Source organism: Natator depressus, chromosome 10 (genome assembly GCF_965152275.1).
Source record: "Natator depressus isolate rNatDep1 chromosome 10, rNatDep2.hap1, whole genome shotgun sequence".
NCBI lineage: Eukaryota > Metazoa > Chordata > Testudines > Cheloniidae > Natator > Natator depressus.
Genome location: NC_134243.1, coordinates 61,518,885 through 61,538,995, shown reverse-complemented (window position 1 = coordinate 61,538,995; position 20,111 = coordinate 61,518,885). Strand labels below are relative to the sequence as shown.

The following is a 20,111-nucleotide window of genomic DNA, read 5'->3' as shown; positions in this document are numbered from 1 at the left end:
TATTTATATTGAGCTTTACCACTATAAACTTATTTCCAGGGGGTTCTAATGTTGATGAAAATGTCCTTTGGCCAAAAACAAGGCTTTTCTCTGTATGTGATAACCACTGCAACATGAGTTTTATTTACAGATGAGCAGCAAATGTTTCCTCTGTGTAATGCAATGAAAATGCAGCTGTGCTGAGCAATGCTACATCTGCTCCATAGAAGGAAGGTTATTCGTTCCTCTAGAAAAATAAAGGTATTTATACTGTAAATATATAAACCTTAACATCAGACCGTACAATTATTCTCAAACTGAAACATTTCAGTAATTCGCTACAATCAACTACATTTATCACTAACAGCACTTTGCCATGTGAGCGCCACTGCATTCAAATATTTGCCTAAGGCGTGCCAACATAAATAATGTCTAAAACAGTATTATACTGGCTTTGCAACTGTAGGTGAAGCGCCGTCACAACTATAACTCGAGAAGGGTGTCTTAAACAACTACTCCAGTATCACCTCAGCAAGCCAAGTGTCATGTTCTCTTATCTACATCACTTTAAAGTTTTTTTGAAAGCAGAGAGAGCAAGCTTCACCTAGTGCAGTGTAACATGGCAACCCAAAACATGCATCAGTGCGAGAGAACATAAAATGAACAGGAAAACCTATTAGGCCAAACATCCCATCCCTTGGTTTTTTTGTTTGTTTGTTTTTTCACTTAATCCCACCTTCCTGCTTTTTCACAAGACTCTTAATCCTCTTCCTCTCCTTCTCCAGAAATAAACGCAAGCACCATTTTTCAGTGTAGATGCCTTCACTGAGGCACCCTAAAAAGTCTGGTTCCCTCCCCCCGCCCCAAAGGACTGAGCACTTACTCCTCCTCTGAACTTCAAGAGAAGTGGAGAGGGACCCATACCATTTAGGGCACTCATCTTGAGAATTTTGATACTAGTCACCTTTTAAAACTCACTCCTTGGTGTTTATCTCCATCTTTTTTTTTGTTTTTGTTTTGTTAAATAGCTTTCCTTGGTAAATTATTCTATACGTTTACTACCCTTTGCCTAAAACAGTTGCTGGTCTATGGTAGACAATGAAGTCTGCTTAACTACATTGCTCAGCAGTGTGAAAAATCCACACCCCTGAGCAGTGTAGTTAAGCCGACCTAATTTCCTAATCTAGACCAGGCCTCGGTATGTCTACCTTACAACTGCTACAGCATCACAGGTGCAGCTATGCCACTGTACTGTAGACATTTACTACAGCAATGGAAGGGTTTTTTCCATCACTCTAGTAAATCCACCTCTTCGAGAGGTGGCTGATCCCTTGTTCAAATCCCTTCTCCCCCCACAGGAGGACTTGAACCAGGGGTCTCCCACGTGCTGGGTGAGTACCCTATCCACTAAGCTAAAGACCATGAGGGAGGGCCACCTCCTTCCCGTTTTGTGTGAACTAGCCTGAGGGCCCGATCACATATGTGTGCTCAGAGACTTCCTACTGGATCAGGACCCCTCCCCGACATGTAACTTGTGCAGCTCAAGGCCTATCTTTCCCAGTTTGAGAATCACTCTGGGGCTTACGTGGGAGAGAGGCATCTGGATGCCTATCATGAGGCAATAGTGTGCATGCTCAGGCAGGGGATAAGTGCCTGGTAATCTAGAGGGAGGCTGCCATGTGCATGCCCAAAGGAAAAAAGGTAGGTGCTGAGTGAGTTTAGGCACCTAACGGGTTAGGTGGCAGCCAAGCAGCAGTGTTGTGGATCGCAGTGGTGCCTGAAAATGGGACATAGGCACCTAAGTACCTTGGTGGATCCCACCTTAAGTAATTGGGAGCTAATATATACCAGAGTATTAAAGGGAGGTAAGTTCTTCTAAGTGTTTCAGTCTTTTACTGGTCTTGCCTGGGTTCTGCTTTAGCCAGCTGCTCTTCCCCCAGGTGCTCATTTTGATCAGGCAGTGAGAAAGCTGGGAGATGGTGTCCCATATCTTTGACATAAAGGAGATGTTGAGCTGGATGTGGTCTGCACCCAGGTGGCATTTCAGCATCTGTTGTCATGCTGGCTGTCCCAATAACTTTATATAAAGGTTGAATACTATTGTGGGAGAGGAATGAGCTGTTCTGCTTTAGGTGTTTAATGACATTACATTTTTGGTGTAGAAACACAAACCCCATATCTCTCAGGTCTCACAGAGAAGAATGCATTTACTTCTAAAATGCATTGATTTTGTAACTTGAGAACTAAACATTTTCTGTTAATGATTTTAGATATTACACAGTTTTTACTATTTCACTTTAAATTGCATTCATGAATTCTGTTTTTTCTCTGTATTCATCACTTTGCTAATACAGTTTGAGCTCTCCTATTCTTCCTACTATTTTGCTGTGGTTTCAATAATCTCCCAAATCCTTTTTCCTGATCAGAATGCAGATGGATACTGAAGATGGAAGTACTACTATCCTTCTTTATGCTTAATTCCATCAAATGAGGAGATAATACAGTGCTTCTTCTTAATTGTTTGCTTGGCCATCAAGTTTTGCATCATCCCCACTTGTTTCAGTGGTAGCCCAGTACAGAAAAGACAGCCCTCAGACTATACAAAACTAAAAAGGATTTTGACTGAATTGCCCCCCGTATACGATTTAAAACAGAATAAAACTCACTTGCTTTGATAAATGGAGCTTTTCTATCACTACTAATCCTTACATAAAATGTTCTTTTAAAACTTTCTAGGGAAAAACTATGTAAGTGTGAAGAATTCAGAGAGCTGTAATTTGGGAAGTGCACATTTGGGTTCAAACCCCTATTTGTATGACTAATAAATGTGTCTTTAGAATAACTTGTTCCACCAAGCAGAAATACATTGCAAAATGGTACTTTGCAGCAGTGACATTGGAACAATTGTATAGTGGGGGTGTTGAAAGCCACTGAACAAAACTGCAAATCCTGTATATGATAAAAACCACTTCAAGCCCGGGGGTGCTGCCACACCCCCAGTTCCAGCAGCCCTGCCTTGCAGGTGAGATCAGCCAAGCTGCAGGATTCTCAGTTAAACCCCATTCTACCTGCCGTGGATGCTGAGTGTTGGCCCTGAGAAGCTGCATACTGAAACAGCAATTGGCTTTTAATTGGGCTGTGTTAGGAACATGTGTATAACCAGACAAAAAGGAAAAAGCGACAGTTAGACAATACCCAACCAAACTGCCAGACAGCTCTCTGGAGCTGAGCCAGTAAACCCGATCCATACTGCAGGGGCTCAAATTGACCTCACCCATGGGACAAATCAGGGGGAAGGGGCAGAGGCTGAGGGTGGAAGGACTCTGTCTGTCCTTGGAGAGTTTCTCCCTACTACTTTAACTGGGTGGGATTTGTCTCCCCAGGCCTTGTTCCCAGTGCAGAATGTGTCACAGGGACTGCCTAGAAATCCTGCCCATCCCCCGGGTCGGATCTTAATGGATTGTAGGCGATCTACAGGAGGCCAAGTCCATTGACGAGGGGGGCTTATGCTTCCCCAGCAACTCTATGCCCACACCCACATCCCCTCCACAAACATGTGTACCCCTGGTAGCACATGATTCCAGACTTCCTTGCCCCACCTTTCCAAAAGAGGGACCCTCACTACAGATGGAGTTCTGTGGGATGAATAAGCTGGAACTGTCTTACTTCAGAATCTCTGCAGGGCAGGAGGTTGGATGAAGTGTGTCTCCATCTAGTCCCTGTCCCCTCCCACTGAGCACATCCTATATGGTCTGAAGGAAGAGGAGATGTCACCATACTGGTAGCTGAGCACCCCTTCCACCTTGGAGGGGAGAGAGCATATGTGGATATTCTCTTTAACACACTAATCTTGGAGACACAATCACCTCTGTTGTATGGAGCTATGGAATGCTTCCTATCTTCTGTGTGCTGCACCTTTTAAATGTCTGATACACCCCCTGTGTAATGTGCACAACAGCCATTTTCTTCTTGCCTGTAATAACTTCACACTGAACTGTTGAGTGGAGATATAGGCCAGCATTAGCAAAAGTGACTAGTGATTTTTGGGTGCCCAATTTGAGGCATCCTGAAGGAGCATCATAAGAACAGCCATACTGGGTCAGACCAAAGCGATAAAATACCAGTTGACGATGTGATTGTGGGGATGCAGATTGTAGTTAAAAAAAAAAAAATCTGTAATAAGGGGCCAGAGCCACACATAGATACACGCAGCAAATTTCCAAGCCTCTGGCAGTCTGATATACAAAGTCCACAATCCCTCTCCATGTGCAGATCATCCCTGTTGTGCTCTTAGCCACAAAAGCATTTATAATTTCCAGTGCTGAGGAACGGATTTTTTTCCCTGCTGCAACTTACTTTTGCTATTTCATAAGAAGATAAGAATGGCAATATTGGGTCAGACCACAGGTCCATCTAACCCAGTATCCTGTCTTCCGACAATGGCCAATGCCAGGTGCCCCAGAGGGAATGAACACAACAGGTAATCACCAAGTGATCCATCCCCTGTCGCCCATTCCCAGCTTCTGGCAAACCGAGGCTAGGGACACCATCCCTGCCCGTCCTGGCTGATCGCCATTGATGGACCTATCCTCCATGAACTTATCTAATTCTTTTTTGAACCCTGTTACAGTTTTGGCCTTCACAACATCCTCTGGCAAGGAGTTCCACAGGTTGACTGTGCGTTGTGTAAAAAAATACTTCCTTTTGTTTGTTTTAAACCTGCTGCCTATTAATTTCATTTGGTGACCCCTGGTTCTTGTGTTATGAGAAGGAGTAAATCACACTTCCTTATTTACTTTTTCCACACCAGTCATCATTTTATAGACCTCAGTCATATCCCCCCTTAGTAATCTCTTTTCCAAGCTGAAAAGCCCGAGGCTTTTTTAAATCTCTCTTCATATGACAGCCGTTCCATACCCCTCATCATTTTTGTTGCCCTTTTCTAAACCTTTTCCAAGTCTAATATATCTTTTTTAAGACAGGGTGACCACATCTTCTCGCAGTATTTAAGATGTGGGCATACCATAGATTTATATAGAGGCACTATAATATTTTCTGTCTTATTATCTATATCTTTCTTAATGATTCCCAGCATTCTGTTCGCTTTTTTGACTGCCGCTGCACAATGAGTGGATGTTTTCAGAGAACTATCCACAATGACTGCAAGATCTCTTTCCTGAATGGTAACAGCTAATTTAGACCGCATCATTTTATATGTATAGTTGGGATTATGTTTTCCAATGTGCATCACTTTGCATTTATCAACAAAGTATTGAATTTCATCTGCCATTTTGTTGCCCAATCACCCAGTTTTGAGAGATCCTTTTGTAGTTTTTTGCAGTCTGCCTGGGGCTTAATTATCTTGAGTAGTTTTGTATCATCTGGAAATTTTGCCACCTCACTGTTTACCCCTTTTTCCAGATCATTTATGAATATGTTAAATAGGACAAGGCCCAGTACAGACCCCTAGGAGACATCACTATTTACCGCTCTCCATTCTGAAAACTGACCATTTATTCCTACCCTTTGTTTCCTATTTTTTAACCAGTTACCAATCCATATGAGAACCTTCCCTCTTATCCCATGACTGCTTACTTTGCTTAAGAGCCTTTGGTGAGGTACCTTGTCAAAAGCTTTCTGAAAATCTAAATACACTATATCCACTGGATCCCCCTTGTCCACATGCTTGTTGACCCCCTCAAAGAATTCTAGTAGATTGGTGAGGCATGATTTCCCTTTACAAAAACCATGTTGACTATTCCCCAACAAATTATGTTCATCTATGTGTCTGACAATTTTGTTCTCTACTATAGTTTCAACCAGTTTGCCAGGTACTGAAGTCCGGCTTCCTGGCCCTGTAATTGCCAGGGTCTCCCCTGCAGCCCTTTTGAAAAATTGGCATCACATTAGCTATCCTCCAGTCATTTGGTACAGAAGCTGATTTAAATGATAGGTTACAGATGACAGTTAGTCCTCCACATGCATGTGAATTGCTAAATTGGACATAAGGATGTTGAAGAAAGGCATGAGAATAATATTTCTGCGTCAGGTCCTCTTGTATGATTCCCCCGCCCGGCCCCTATCATCCTGTCCACAGAGAACTCTGTGAAAGAGATGCACCTGTACCACATACCTTGTGTGCTAAGAGGACATGAAGAAAACCTGATGCATTATGCTCTTGGAAGATAGGGGAAAATTGGCATTTTCACAGAATAAATAGGATGTTGCCATCTAGCCATGCACAGCCCCGGCCTATGTATGCATTTATACCATGCTTATCTCTGGTGTCTAAGGATCCATGGGAAATCCTCCCTTCAGCCCTTTGGAGATCCTGCCTCTCTGACCCTCCCAAATCCACACAACAAAACTAGAAGTGTGTTTGGTTCAGGTGCAATGCTGTCATTGGTCCCCTATGGAAATGCACAAGCTACCTCCCCATCTGAGGTTAGTTAAAGGAACTGAGGGGGAATTGATGGTGCAACAAGCAGCACTAATTTACATGGGAAATTGCCATGTAACTTGACTGGGAGCATGCTGCACAGGGTAAATAATCCCTACCACCATCCCTTTATGGACAGCCATGTTCACCAAACTGCATTTATAACCTGGTCTGGTACTAGCACAGAGCAAGTGTCAGTCATTTGACCTTTCCACCCGCTTCAAATGGCAAATGTGGGTATGGAGCCACTCTACACACACTGCTGTGGAAGGCTGTATAGGGACTGTCCTAAGGCTGTAAGATCTTGCTCTCTTTTCTATTGCTATAGATGAGGAGCATTTTGCTCTTGTCCTTAGTTTCTTTCAGTCCATGTCTGCAATATCATAATGACTGTGTAGGTGGGAGGATTCATATAATATAATGAAAGTCACTCTGGCTTTTAGAAATAACATTGCTTCTCCTACCTTTGGGCCCCAAATCTCTCTCAAATGCAGGAAGCCACAACCACCCCATTTGTTTTGCCGTGTTGCTGTCTTTAAAATATCTAAATTCTGCATTTTTGGGGGTTGTACTTAAATATAGGCCTCAGCCCACTTGGGATGGCTAGTGCCATGATTGCTGCAAAGTCATTGTGCTCAGTTAGGCATAAGAACTGCAATTATTCTGCTCCTTATCTCCTATGCCCTTCCAAGTGCATGCACCCATACGGGGGGAGGGATCGGGGATGGACAAGAATAATCTCTTTGTTTATGCATGTGAATGAGTCAGGGATTTTTCCCTTTCTCCTTCTAATAACTTGGGGGCTGAGGGAGTTCACTGGTCATGGTTTATGTTAAGATTCCATTTGATAAAGGGTTCAGTGTTTGAATCCATTCTTAGTGCCACGGGGCAATAGATTGGTTATAACCATTTATAACACCTACTGTTGTGTTCATACCTATGACCCATACTGCTCATGTCTGGAACATGCTTACAACATCTATTATCATTTATTAATGGAACCTTTAATATAAAATATGACTGGTTAACTGATGGATTCCATATGCATTTTGGATCATAGGCTCCATGCTGTAGTAAAAAGGTTTAGGAATTTCTAAGATTGCCTGTTCTTCCATCCTCACGAGGCCCACAGAAGGGTGTAGCAGTTGGGGGAAGCATCCACAAAGTCCCCTCTGTGTTTCCTGTACAGTGTCCCCTCAAGGGGAAAGGTTTCTGGGGCTGTAGAGCAGGGACAGAGGCAGGCCTCCTGATGCCATGGATCATGGTGTTTCACATGGAAGGATATCCCAGCATTGAATAGGCAGGTGCCTTCTGCAGGGATAACAACCCTTTTCTGCCTTGGTAGCAAGGCTCTTGATGTGGTTGTTGGTTAGGTCAATTGGGATGCTGAGCAACAGGCACGTTCAGTGGACTTGGGGGGAGAGTTAGCAGAACATGGAACATGACTCCTAACTGGCTTTCTACACAGAAACCCACCTGGTTGGCAGACTATAGTGCTGTACAGTACATCTAGAATAACTTTGGCTGGGGGGCAAATCAGCAATTCTCCAAAAATAATAAATCAGCAGAGCCCTTTTTGCACTGAGCACCCATGGAGGGATATTGTCAGGGTTCTGGGGCAAGAAAGGGACAGAGATCTGGAAGAGGAGAGCGGTACTGCAGAGGTTCCCTTCTGCACACGTGCAGAAAAGATGCCGTGGGCTATCCTCTCCATGTGCAGATCGTGCCTGTTGTGCTCTTAGCCACAGAAGCATTTATAATTTCCAGTGCTGAGGAATGGATTTTTTTCCCTGCTGCAACTTACTTTTGCTATTTCATAAGAAGATAAGAATGGCAATATTGGGTCAGACCACAGGTCCATCTAACCCAGTATCCTGTCTTCCGACAGTGGCCAATGCCAGGTGCCCCAGAGGGAATGAACACAACAGGTAATCGCCAAGTGATCCATCCCCTGTCGCCCATTCCCAGCTTCTGGCAAACCGAGGCTAAGGACACCATCCCTGCCCGTCCTGGCTGATCACCATTGATGGACCTATCCTCCACGAACTTATCTAATTCTTTTTTGAACCCTATTATAGTTTTGGCCTTCACAACATCCTCTGACAAGGAGTTCCAGAGGTTGACTGTGCGTTGTGTAAAAAAATACTTCCTTTTGTTTGTTTTAAACTTGCTGCCTATTAATTTCATTTGATGGCCCCTAGTTCTTTGTGTTATGAGGAGGAGTAAATAACACTTCCTTATTTACTTTCTCCACACCAGTCATGATTTTATAGACCTCTATCATATCCCCCTTAGTCATCTCTTTCCCAAGCTGAAAAGTCTTCAGTCTTATTAATCTCTCCTCATATTTCAGGATAATACTCTGATTCCTGCCACACCTCCTCTACTTCCCATCCCCCAAATGCTGCCCCTTCCCCTTCGCGTGGGACCATATTTGTGCTGCAGGTCAGTACAAAGTGGCAGCATACCAAGTAGTAGGTTTTAGCTTGCATGTAGAATTTGTAATAAGTTGCTACGGTGTTCAACACGTAAGCCATGGGAGCATATGGCTCATTGTTTTTCGTACTTGAAATGCTGGCACCGAGTAGCAGAATTACATCAGTGGAATTACTTGCAAGATATTACTTTTTATTTTGTAGCTTCAGCCTGTAGAAGAGTTAATAACACATCTGGCTAAGTTAGAGCATGAATGCTTGGCTTTATAAATAGAGATTTTGATTCTGCTCAGATGAGTTTCCAGAAGTTGTTAGGGAAGAAATAATTATTCAATGGAGGCTCGCATATGACTTACTGTTTTGAGTTACGTGTCAAAGATTTAGTTTAGCTGCCATGACCCAGTTCAACTAAATTTGACTCCACTCTCAACATGAGAGCAGATGTAAGCACAACACCCTTAGCCAGTACTAGTGTAAAATTTGCTTATATTGGTTTCTGTTCCAGTTAGTTTAACTGGTGGAAGTATTTTCTTTTCTTTTTTTTAAAAAAAACACAGGGGGGATCCCGCAGCCCCCACCTTGTTAGTCATGTTATGCTAAGGAGTTCGCACATGGAACAAAACAGGGGGAACTCCACACTGCCCTGAAGAGTTATACTGAAACTGAGCAGCAAACAGATTTCTTCCTGTTACAGGTAGACCCAGTACTTACGTATGTCTCTGACTATCTGGAACAAGTGAAAATCAGAGTGTTCTTTCTCTTTCTCCCATGATTTATTGTGTATAAATTGTTCTGAGCCACTAAAGCCTCATGAGGAAATCTTTGAAAAACATTAGTTGTTGCTCAATTTTTTTTTTTTGAGGAATCTTTGTTCCTCAGCTGCTTCTGTGAGAAGGGAGACAATGTCACGGTGAGAGAAATGAAAACCAATTTCTGCAAGGGGGGGAAGGTAGTGATAGGTGGACTTGGGGCCAATAGTGATATCAAGACTGCAGACCATGACGCAGATGTGAAATCTGAGTCAATGTAGCTATGTTTGAAGATGGTTTGGGGTTTGTTTTTTTTTGCTTTTATTTAAACAAGAAAAGCCTGTCTCCAGGCCCGTCTGCACAAGTTTCCAATCATGGCTTTTTTTTAACCACACAGTGACAGAGATCTGAACCAGTTAAATCAAGGATTACTGAACGTAGTCCACATAGCACTTTCTCTGTCTGCCAAACCTATGTGCTAACCATGCATTCACATCCAAATCTATGATGCTGCCTAACAATGTCTATGCACTGGTGCACAGTGGGAAAATCTGAGCAGCTATTGTGTAGTGCAACGGTTCTCAAACTGTGGGTTGGGACCCCAAAGTCCCAACCCAAAGGACCCGGTTTTAATGGGGTCGCCAGGGCTGGCTTAGACTTGCTGGGGCCTGGGGCCAAAGCCGAAGCCTGAGCCCCACAGCCTAGGGCTGAAGTCGAAGCCTGAGGGCTTCAGCCCTGGGTAGCGGGGCTCAGGTTACAGGCCCCCTGCCTGGGGCTGAAGCCCTTGGGCTTCAGCTTTGGCCCCCCGGCCCTTCCACCTTGGGCTTTGGCCCTTCCACCCAGGGCAGTGGGGCTCAGGCAGGTTCAGGCTTCGGTCCTCTCTCCTGGGGTCACGTAGTAACTTTTGTTGTCAGAAGGGGGTCACGGTGCCATGAAGTTTGAGAACCCCTCGTAGTGCTTCCACTGGTGCAGAAGATTTTGGTCGTGATTTTTCCAAGATGTTCCAATACCGCTATTCAAGATTGTGGGCTTTGCCTAAAAATCCCAGATGACTCTTTGGCCACTTTCCATTATGGAGCTCTTGGGCCGTGCCTGGCAAGTTTTGAAAGTTTGCTGCTTGACAGCCTTGAAAGCAAACAGGTCAAAAATGATTGCAGAAGACTGACCATTGCTGTCCCTACATGTTGCTGAGCTGAACTGCAAGGAAACTAGACTCTCTGGGCAAGACCCAGCTCTCTCCGTTGGTGGGCTATTATTGTGGCTGGCTTGGTTGACATACGCAATATTGCATGCAGAACCTAAATGTTGTTACTGAATATAGAGGCTAATCTGGAAGGTTGTACATTAATTCCCACAATAATCTCATGATCATCAACACACTTCCATACAGCTATGCTATAGTTAGTTTCTAATTTTTTAAGCATTAGGAAAAAAACAGTAACCTTTGACATTGCTAGAAACCTCACCCTTAAGACTGTATACAACACTGCAAGAAAAGTCCGCATATCTGGGTTTTGTATGCAAAACCACTCTCGTTTTTCCTCCTGATAGTTTCAAAGTTATAAGAGGTTTTTTCATTTTCTTCTTTGTAGGCCCCACTGGTGTCACTCTGGTGCTCTAGGCTGTTCTGCTTGCTGAGGACAGTAAGGGGAGTGATTCCTGTGGTAAAAGCCTGGGAGCAAAGACTGTTGCCAACTTAGCTACTTTGTCACTAGATTTAGTGACTTTCTGGTTTTCCGAGCGAAAAAAGAAGTGACCAGTGACAAATTTAGTGATTTTCACTGCCAATTACAGTGACATTCAGAGAAAGAAGTCTCCAATATGTATAGTCACAAAATCATTCACCAGCAGCTCAACTGTGTTAATAAAATCCATTCCATGCTCTTTTTACTACTTTCTTTTGCACACCAAGTCAATGTCATTATGTCTCAACTGTCATCAGTAGGAATCGCATTCCAGGGTTTCTTGGGCTGAGATCGCTATAATCTGCAAGCAAGGAAAAGAAGTTTGTGGAGGCTAATTGCTAAATCCAGGCACATTATGGAGAGAGAAGTACATTAGCCAGGGCTTGTTTTTAGCCAAATGTTTTCTTTCTCACTGCGTAGGTAGCATACCCCGTGATGCAGTGAAAGATGGCTAATGAAGTGGGCAGGGTGGGGGAGGCAGGTTAGCCAGTGAGGAGAACCGCATGGATGGAAGGTGGGTGGGGTGGGATGAGACAGGGCCATGTGCCCCAATGGGTAGGAGGCACCATGCCTCCAGGGAGGAAACCCTTATTACAGGATCAAAGGTGGAGCTAGCTTGATTTTGGCTCCCCTTTACTCATTCCCCTGGCTTGGCCTGGGACTAGCTGCCTAACTGTTTTCAGAAATCAAACCCTGGAAGTGGGGGGAAAGGGGTCCGGCTAGTGGATTTTTGTTTTTAAATCTACTTTCTTGGTTCCCAGCAGCACTGAGCTCAGGTCAGGCAAATGCCCTTCTCCCCCTGGCTCTGGGCCCTCCCTTTCACTAACCTGTCGGCTCAAATCCAGGCTGGCAAGAAAGGTGAGGCTGTAATTAACCAGCCCCAGCTGATTTGGGCTGCAGTGGGACGAAGATATTTTGCAGGTTTCGGTATGCCCAGTGCTTAATTTGTGATGAAAGAGGGGCCAGGGCTCAGCTTCCCTCAGTCCTGGCACGCCCCGGCACAAATTAAGCACTGCCCAGAGATTCTGGGGCTACGACCTGCCAGATGTGTCCGATTGATAAGAGGGACCCTCTCTGCTTTGGGGCTAATGAATATTCCCCCTTTAATGATGTGTGTTTCATTGATAAAGCAACTATGGGGTTGTTTGTTTTGTTGTGCTTTTAGTTAAAACTATTTGATCCAGAGGGGATGTGGAGGAGGAGGATTTACAAAGCTCAGCTGTACAGACTTTGCTGTTTGTCTGAGAGTCCAATTTCCACCTGTTTAAGGGGGCCAGGCTGCAATGGCAGAACCTCTCATGGTCCTGATTAAATGCTCTCCCCCTCTCCAAGCCTATTCAGCAGAAAGCTTAAGGTTTGTACGTGAGCCAGTGGCCCTCTGCTCATTGGGAAGGGTGCTCTGTAACCGCAGCCCAGGGTGACTGGGGTTGGTTAATTTCTTTCTGCCAGCTTAGGTTTGAGCCGACAGGTTAGTGAAAGGGAGGGCCCAGAGCCAGGGAAAGAGGACATTCGCCAACAACCTGCCTCCCCCACCCTGCCTATTTCATTAGCCATCTTTCCCTGCATCAGAGGATGTGCTACCTACTACGCAGCAGCAAGAAAGAACACATTGGCTAAAAACAAGCCCTGGCTAATGTGCTGCTCTCTCCAAAGTGCACCTGGCTTCAGCAAAATATTTAATTAGCTTCCACAAACTTCTTTTTCTCGCCTGCAGATTATAGTGATCTCAGCCCAAGAAGCCCTGGAATGCAATTCCTTCCAAAGACATGCTCAGTTGAGAGGTAATGACATTGTCTTGGTGTCCAACAGAATGTAGTAAGAAGAACATGGAATGGATTTTATTATCACTACTGAGCTATTTGTGAATGATTTTGTGACTATACTGGCTTGGGTATGCGCGAGCGCGCGCACACACATATATAAAAATTCTCTGTTGAATTCTCTGGAAATTTGGTTCAGTGACTCCTTTTGAGTGCTTAAACAGCTACATTTAGCAACTTTTCAGGGTTTGTCTGGTGACTTCCTGCTATGTGGAGTTGGCGACACTTCCAACAGCTGACTCCTTTTTTCCTGAGCTCCTATCTTTTTGGTGCCTAGAGCTCAGCCCCACAGACATAATGACCAACTTTCCCGGTTTCATCCTCCCTGTCCCAGAAAGCAGGCATACCCCTCAACAAAACAAGGAAGTGGGAACATAAGAGGTAAATCACTATGGCAAAATGACAAAATTCAAGAGGTTAAATGAGCCAAATAAATTTCCTTCAGGAAAAGGAAATGAACAGGGATTGAAATGGAGGAGAAGGAGGAATTACTATTCCCAGCTCTAATCACAAACAACTCTGCTCAGATGAATAATCAAGATGAGATGCTATTCACAGGATCTGTGGATGTTCAGAATATGATACTGTGCGGAGTTTCACTGGGCTCCTTGAGCCTAGCTTACCCTCTCTTGGGCATAAATTTGCCTATGGGCTTGTTGGCACTTTCTTAATTGTGGGCGAGGTAGTGAATATATGGTGTGTCTCAAGTCCCACCCCCATTGGTGGCACCAAACCGAATCATCATTCAGGACATTTTGCACAAAAAGTGTGGGGAGTTCTCACACTAGACTCTACAATGTTAGGTACAGGGGGTCCCCGGTATACATCTCCCCTTTGTTTATTGTTTTGGATATCCGTCACTCATCAATAGGGGTACGTGTTCTGATTTACGTTGGTCCTGATCTGCATATCGGATCGGGACTGACGTTAATTGGAACATGTTCCCTTATTCTACAATACCGTACTTGCATCCGCCGGCCACGTTCAAGGCTTATTACCTACAGAGGATGTTCTCCATGCTGATTAAGGAGACGGCAGGTGAAGGAAAGCCCAGTGTAAAGGAGTTTTGGAAGTCCTACAACATCTTGAACTGCGTGGAAAACACTGATGTGTTGTGGAAAGTGGTCCCTTTGCAATATATGAACAGCATTTGGCACTGTGCATGGCCAGATGCTGTCCACAGCTTCATGGGATTTGATGCCCTTCCTGCTCTCGAGCAAGAAACTGTCAGGTTGGTTAAGGATGTCAGCTTCGAGGAGGAAGATGTACTGTACTGGAGTTGTTGGAGTCTCATGCCAAGCAACTGACAAATGAGGAACTGATTTGAACTGGACCAACAACGGATATCCGAAGAAAGCAAGGACGACGACGACGATGATGATGATTGATGTAGGGCAGGAAGCCAGGAGTCTGACGACAAAGAATCTCTGCCATGTACATTGGTCAAACTGGACAGTCTCTACGTAAAAGAATAAATGGACACAAATCAGACGTCAAGAATTATAACATTCATAAACCAGTCGGAGAATACTTCAATCTCTCTGGTCACTCGATTACAGACCTAAAATTGGAAATATTACAACAAAAAGACTTCAAAAACAGACTCCAATGAGAGACTACTGAATTGGAATTAATTTGCAAACTGGATACAATTAACTTAGGCTTGAATAGAGACTGCGAGTGGATGGGTCATTACACAAAGTAAAACTATTTCCCCATGTTTATCCCCCCCGCCCCCGCCCACTGTTCCTCAGACGTTCTTGTCAACTGCTGGAAATGGCCCACCTTGATTATCACTACAAAAGGTTTCCCTCCCCTCCCCCTGCTCTCCTGCTGGTAATAGCTCACCTTACCTGATCACTTTCCTCACAGTGTGTATGATAACATCCATTGTTTCATGTTCTCTGTGTATATAAATCTCCCCACTGTATTTTCCACTGAATGCATCCGATGAAGTGAGCTGTAGCTCACGAAAGCTTATGCTCAAATAAATTTGTTAGTCTCTAAGGTGCCATAAGTACTCCTTTTTTTTTTTTGCTTTATACTATATTATCGTACTGTATTTACTATATTAAATGTTCTGTGTTTGAACGGTGTTAGTAGGGTTCTACATTATTTTATTCAATGTTTTATGTGTAAAATGTGTACTGTATAACCTGTCATCCTAAAAAGGTACACTGTTTAGGTACACTGATTAGGCAAAAAGCATTGTCATAGGTGAGTGTGGTGAAATTGTGAACGCATCCCCCCCTTTATTCCACTATGTCTTGTGGCGAAAAATTCCCTGGTGTACGTCGTTTCAGTATCCATCAGCCTTTTCAAGAACGCAACCTGAATGTATACAGGGGACCCCTGTACCTCAAGTTCATCATCAAATTAGTGACGCCAAGCCCAGAGATGAATGGGGTAGTTCACGCCTCTCAAAGCTACTGTTCCAGGTTCTCTGCAGCCTTCTCTCAATCCGTGCATATTTTTGAGACTTTCTTAATCATACGCTCAGGTCTATACTAGAAAAAGTTTTGCCTTGCAATTCCCTCCTAGTGTAGATGCAGCTTCTACTGGTATCAGAATGCTTTTGCTGGTGTAGTTTATATCACTGTATTGTCTAAAAGCTGTAGCCAACTGTTTGACTACACTCGCAGTTTGTTCTTAAGAATGGTCAAGAGACCAGATAACCAAACTTATGGCTGGTCTATACTAGAAAAGTAGAGCAGCTCATCTGTGTTGCTCAGGAATCCACACCCAGGAGCTAAGCTGACCTAAGTCCACATGTAGACCATGCTTGGTCAATGGAAGAATTCTTCTGGAGATCTAGCTACCGCCTCTCAGGGAGGTGGATTACCTATGCTGACAGGAGAATGCTTTCTGTCATCGTAGGCAGTGTCTATACTGAAGCATTTCAAGTGTACACAAGCACTTAGCCAAATGTATTGTCTAAAGACAAAACAGTACAATATGAAAAGGAGACATGTATATCCCCCGAGGAGCAATTCTTATCTCTCAACATGTTCACCTTATACAAAAGATATGTTTCAAATATATGCATTTTTGCTATTTATAGTATGTTTACAAGTTACAAAAGTCCTTACAGGACACTAAAATCCAACCCACCAGTCCATAACATTTCCTTAACTTGTTGCTTGGTTTTGTACTTTTCTTGTCTCTGGTTTGGATACTACATTCCAAACCAGCTGCCCGTGAAGGTAACTATACTAGGACAGGTTTCAGAGTAACAGCCGTGTTAGTCTGTATTCGCAAAAAGAAAAGGAGTACTTGTGGCACCTTAGAGACTAACCAATTTATTTGAGCATAAGCTTTCGTGAGCTACAGCTCACTTCATCGGATGCATACTGTGGAAAGTGTAGAAGATCTTTTTATACACACAAAGCATGAAAATTTTTTCATGTTTGTGTGTATAAAAAGATCTTCTACACTTTCCACAGTATGCATCCGATGAAGTGAGCTGTAGCTCACGAAAGCTTATGCTCAAATAAATTGGTTAGTCTCTAAGGTGCCACAAGTACTCCTTTTCTTTATACTAGGACACAGAACAAAAGTATTTTGATTTTGACAAATTTTGAATTTTCAAGTGCCAAAGCTGACTTCAGTGTTGCAGAGTGTTATGGGACATGTAGCAAGAGTAAGTATGATTCAAGTATGTAACCCGGCTCCAAGTAAGTATGATTCAAATAGCCTAAAGTTTTATAACATTTATATATAATGTATAATACATATTAATATGGTGTGCAATATCTATAACATGCCCATTGGCTAACCACTGCCCCAAGCAAAATAGAGTGTACCCACAAAAGCAATTTTATGCAGGTAGAGCTTCCTCTACAATAAAAGGGTTTACCAATACTGAAATTCTGCAAGCCCTCCACCAATTGCCATTACTATACCAAAAAAAGTTTCTAATCTAAAACTGGTCTAAATTCAGTTAAAAAAAGGAAAACAGTTTCTCGCAAGCAAGAGAGCACCTTCACGGAGGTGCTAGTATTCTGGACCACTGCCTACCAATTCAATGTGAGCCCTGCAAAGGAGCATAAACTATGACCAGTACTATGCAAGAAGGAAACTAGGAGGGATAACTTTTAAGCCCTGGTACATACAATAGCATAGTTTTTATATAACTAGGCTGGGTAGGGCTATGTTTTTTTTTTTCAAACTGATAAGAGTTTGGCCAGCCCTGCTATATAACTTTGGCTCATGAGCCACATGTGGCTTTTTTATGTTAAAAAGTCCCTCCTGTACTCCCCCATTCTCCACTTACCAGACTGAGGAACTGGGGACCTGTGCCTTGCAGTAGAGTGGTGGGGTAGTTGGTGGGGAGGGAGGTGTCTCAGGGCTTCAGCCCTTTGGGGTGCACCTGCCAGGGCTTGTGGCTTCAGCAGGAGTGGGACTGAAGCCCCAAGTACCCTCAGGCACCTCCTGCGGGGCTGAAGCCCCGAGCCCCAGACCCTGGCAAGTGTGCCCAGGCTCTCGAACTTCTGAAGACTATCATATGTGGCTCGGAGGACTGGTAAGTTTGGCCACCCCTGTAGTATAGATACAACCCCTTGTGCAGGGTGGATACAGTAATATTGCTATAAAGAAGCCTGATACTGGCCAAAGGGCTTTGGCTGTTATAACTGCCTCTACGGTAGGAGGGCAAATGTTTTACTACTGTAAACAAGGCCAAAGGATGGTGCTGATACCTATCTCCTTGTATTGGTCTTCACCACAATGTGTGATAAGGAGACACTTATTCTTTTCAAGTAATAAACATGAAGAAGTGTGAGGGCTGGAGGGGGAGAGGGTGAAGGTGTGTGTATATATAATGATTTGGGAGTAGTCAGCCAAACTGGTCCAGTACCTAGAGTTGGGGGAGGAGGTTCAAATACAGCCATTGATAGGCAGTTGGAGAAAAGTAAATTGGTCCAGCAAGGTGCTGCTAAGGGTTATTATAGGAAGGAGCCTATTGGGGGCGGGAAGGGGAGATTGTGGCTATGTACAGCACCTCCAACAACTAATTTTCCCGAAAAGACTGTGTGTTTTTATCAGTTGATTTACTTTATTCTTAAAGTCAAAAGTTCAGTAGAAATTTATCTCAGCTGGGTCAAGTGATTTGCTGTTTATTCTAGCACTATCCTTCTGCTTCACTACTGTAGGGGGGCGAGTCCAGCCCCTCTCCTGGCTCCCCAGTGGGCTCCAGCAAGACTGCCTCGCTATTATTATTATCTGTATAGCTACGGGCCTGTGGCCTCACTTATCTGCACCCAGTCCCTCATAATCCCCACAACCTGCTTCTGCCCCCTTGTTGCTACCCTAATCCATGCCCCACTTCCCAATCATTTGTGCCCCAGCCATTTCATGATAATCCAGGGTAAGACCCCCCCACCCCCATCCGTTCCTACCCCACGGGACACCCCCCGTGTCTATGCCCGCTCCCTTTCCTCCTGCAGCCCCTCACTAGGCCTTGCCCCCTCCCTCGCTCCCGCAACGTCCCCCCGCTCCGAATTCGCGCCGGCCCCGCCCCCTCCCCGCGAGGCGGAGCTGCCGCCTGGGCCCCGCCCCTCGCTCCACGAAGGCGGAGCCAGCCGGCGCCTGCCCCTCTCTACCCTTGGAGCCGGGTTACATGGCGGCGGCTGGAGCGGCAGCGAGGCAGCCGGGGACCGGAGCCGGAGCGGAGCCCGCCGTCAGGGCCGGGCGGTCCAGGAGCCTGTGCAGCGCAGCCCCTCAATGAGCCTGGGCAGCCCCGTGAGTGTGGCCGGCCGGCGGGCGAGCGGGCGGGGCCAGGCCGCAGTGCGCGCCGCGCGGGGCCTGGCCGCACAAAGGCGCTTTGTTCCCTCCTGCTGCCCGGGATCTCCCCCGCTGCCGGGCCCGCGGGCCTGGGCCGGGAGCCTCCGCAGTGCGGCGGGCACATGCCCCTCCCGGGCAGGGCTGCAGCCGGCCCTGGGGTAGGTCAGGCCGCCCGGGCTGCCCCGCGTGCGGAGGGGACGCGGCCCCCAGCTCCCCTCACTCCTGGCGGGCGCGCCCCGCGCGGGGTTATGCGGCGCCCATGGGGCGGGGAGACGTGGCCCAGTCCCCACCGGGCTGAGGCAGCGTGGCTGGCCGGACCCGGGCTGCCACTCCCGGGAGGGGGCTTTTCCTCTGCGGCTGAGCGCTGGGGGAAGGGTCTGGTCAAGGGGGAAGCCTGGCTCGGCTGCCGCCCGCGGGCTGGGGGCGACCCCGGCCACAGGGCACCCGCAGCCCGCCCTGGGCTCTTCCTCCAGGCTGCGCCTCGCTCTTCCCTCCATGTGGGCAGCGGGTGACACAACTGCTCCGTTACGGGAAGGATTGGCGAGCTGTAACCGGGGCTGTCCCCGCTGCGCCGAGCCCCCAGGGCGCTCCGCCCCCGCCGCCTGGCCGGAGCCCAGCGTGCGCTGTTAGACAGCGGCCGGGCTCCAGCCCGGAGCTGGCTGCCTTAGAGAAGGAGCCGTGTGTTGCTACTGAGTTCGTGGTGCGCTTTGGGGGCCCTTGAGATGGAAGAAGCTGTGTAATGGTAGGGCTTTGTCTCTGCCTGCAAATGAATCGAAGGACATTTGAAGGTAGGCACCTCTTTTGTGCTGTGGTGGCTCGCTGGCAGGATTGCTTGTCAAATATCAAGTCAAGTGTAATAGGTGGCAGGTATAAGGTCAGTGCTCAATTGTCTTTTGAACATTACTCTTGTCACCTATCTTAACATGTTTCAGTCTCGGCAGAGAGCCAATAGAATGGGGCAGAAATATTGCTACTGGTAGCTGGAATTGTCTCCCTTTTGGGGACCCACCAGATTGCAATGCTGTGCGTCTATGTATAGTGTCTTCTTTTTAACACAATCTTATCTTTCACTCATGGAAACGGGGTGGGTGGGTTGTTCAACAGGTACAAAAATGCAATCCATTAGGGAAATGATAGTTTTCCTTGTTAATGTTCTTTGAAAGGAGCAGTTGAGCAAATAAAAAAATAAACAAATGTGAACTAAAATGTATAGTTTCTTGGTA

At 45.6% G+C, this 20,111-nt stretch overlaps 1 protein-coding gene across 4 annotated transcripts in view; it reads left to right on the top strand.

Annotated features, from left to right (window-relative positions):
• The window catches only part of MAPK6 (mitogen-activated protein kinase 6), a 54,435-nt gene that overhangs the window by 11,929 nt on the left and 22,395 nt on the right, over window positions 1-20,111 (top strand). Inside the window, exon 1 of one of the 4 annotated variants that reach the window (XM_074966328.1) lies at window positions 18,665-18,846. The exons of 1 other annotated variant lie outside the window; for it this stretch is intronic. The gene's annotated coding sequence lies outside the window, so the exon portion shown is untranslated. Of the gene's footprint in view, window positions 1-18,664; window positions 18,847-18,928; window positions 19,047-19,517; window positions 19,677-20,111 lie in introns of those variants that run through there. 2 more of the 4 variants (XM_074966330.1, XM_074966329.1) reach the window with 2 other exon arrangements.